The following is a 2,500-nucleotide window of genomic DNA, read 5'->3' as shown; positions in this document are numbered from 1 at the left end:
GGTTATGTTTTCAATTTATTTTTTAAAGAATACTAGGAAACTATTTGCCAGTTCCTGGTCACTGTATCCATCAGGTAACTTCTTTTCTTTTACATTTTTCATTTTACCATTCAATAGACGATATAACTTATTTAGGTCTGTTGCTGCTCCGATGATCTTTCTCTTATAGTATTCACTTTTTTCCTTCTTAGTAGGTAGTTATATTGATACGCTGCAGTTTTGTATTTTACCCAATTACTTTCAGTTTTTAACCTATACCACTTTCTTTACGTCTTTTTTCCCTCTCTTTTTACCAAAATGTCTCCACCAAACCAAGGAGATTTGTCTTTTATGGTTATAGTCTTTTCCATCAGTGGGCACATGTCATATTCACTTTTACTCACTTTATTGTAAGTGGTCATAAGACAGTTAGCACACTTAGCTCCTATCAGACGTTGGTCATCATGATCACAGGGAATGTTGAATGCATCATTTATTTTCTTTGTAACTTCTTCAATAAATACGGTAGGAAAAAATATGATTCATGTCTAAAGTTTATTTTCTTTAATAATGCATGTTTTTCTAGAGGTAGACTAAACGTAATAAGTTTGTGTACTGGGAAGATAGTACATTTCTCTTCGACTTTTACATCAGATACAATATTATTCATGTCCTCCCTTGTAACTAAGTCTAGCGTATGCCCAGTTCAAGTATTCTTGCACTCGACATTATTCAATAATCGATATGATTCTAGTAACTCACTAAATGCCAAAGCGTGAGAATTTGATGCATCATCCATCCAAAAATTAAAGTCTCCACAGATAACTAATTCGTTTTTCTCCATGATAATCATCTCAATGAGAGCACCAAATTCTTTAAAAAAGATACTAGAGTTTGTTCTAGGAGGTTCGTATATTTTTACAAAGGATATTCTTCTATTTTTAGGCATAAATTTTATTTCTATATATTCAAAGCTTGTTACACTAATTCTTTTCAACGTTTTGAGATTGAGCAACTTTTTATGAATAAAGAGTCCAGACCTACCTTCTCTCGGTATGTGAAAGAATGCATGAGTGGGGGCCGTCATTTCAGTGATCTTTGCCTTGTCCAAGTTATTTAGCCATGTTTCAGAATATGCTAGTATATATAAATATTTCTCATTTATCAATTCTCGAATTTGAACAGTCTTATTACCTACAGATTGTATATTTACATAGCCACAGTTTATGACATCCTTAGTAACCATGATCAGTATTTTCCGCTAGTCTTTTCAATTCCAAGTCAAAAGCATTGTAGTCTCTAGAATTTACTGTATGGTCACTTGGTCTGTTTAACTTTGCGCAGTTTATACACTTTGACACTTCCGAATTACACTCCCTGGTGGAGTGTCTCCCTGAACATTTCCCGCAGACTTTATCTTCATTCTTAAACTTGCAATCTTTTTCAAAATGTCCATACCTCTGACAGTGGTAGGTTGTGATCACGTGGTACCTATCACGTATGTTATAAATATCCCATCATAACAAAACTTTGTCCCCATTATCATGAATAGCCCTCCAAACTCAAGAGAAAGACACCCCATTTCATATGTATTGCATGTTTTTCACACGCACCTGTACACTGTAATGGGATTTTTCTTTTTCATTGTATATTTCGCTTTAAATCTCAATGTTAACAGAACCGGTTTAAGCTTCTCTTTTTATAAATTTATGATTGAATTTTTGTGACCTTCTTCCATTGAGACTTATGTATGTAAGCTCACTATCGGTTGAAATAGAGGTAGTTACATTCACCTCGCCTATCAGTCATAACCTAAGTGCACGTTCGAAAAGAACATAATATAGTTACATATCAAAGGGGTATGGACAGAATAAAGATGGGAGTAGCACTAAAAGACAGACAAAGAACAACATGAATACGAGACAAAACTGAATCAAAGGATATTCTAACAACATATAGGAAAAAAATATTGAAATGTGCAAGTCATATAGTGAAAACGACAGATAACAAATGGACATTAAAAATATACCTTGAAATAAAAAAAAAGGGGGGGGGAGAGAAGACAATGGATTGAATATCTAAGATAATTCTTGCATTCTCTTGCTTCAGGATACCCTCGGGCACTCTATTCTATATTATTTCTCTTCCACTTATTTCGTTATAGTTTTTCATATTTTATATATGAAATATCTATTTTTAATTGTTGTTACTGTTCTTAAATATTTTATTTAAATTACTAAACAATTCTCTAATTTCACTATTTCTTCTTACCACTGGGCTATTTTCCCTATTAGAGCCCCTTGGCTTATAGTAACTTGCTTTTCTAACTGCCGTTCTAGCTTACTAAGTAAAAACAATAACAATAATAATAGAAAGACCATAAGCATAGAGGAGTGGAAAGACATACCTGAAGCCCTTGCCCTCTAGTGGCTAGGCTAGTAACGGTTGAAAACGGTGATGATGATGATGATATATATATATATATATATATATATATATATATATATATATATATATATAT

Source organism: Palaemon carinicauda, chromosome 1 (genome assembly GCF_036898095.1).
Source record: "Palaemon carinicauda isolate YSFRI2023 chromosome 1, ASM3689809v2, whole genome shotgun sequence".
NCBI classification, from domain to species: Eukaryota; Metazoa; Arthropoda; class Malacostraca; order Decapoda; family Palaemonidae; genus Palaemon; species Palaemon carinicauda.
Note: the sequence above shows the minus strand (reverse complement) of the source record.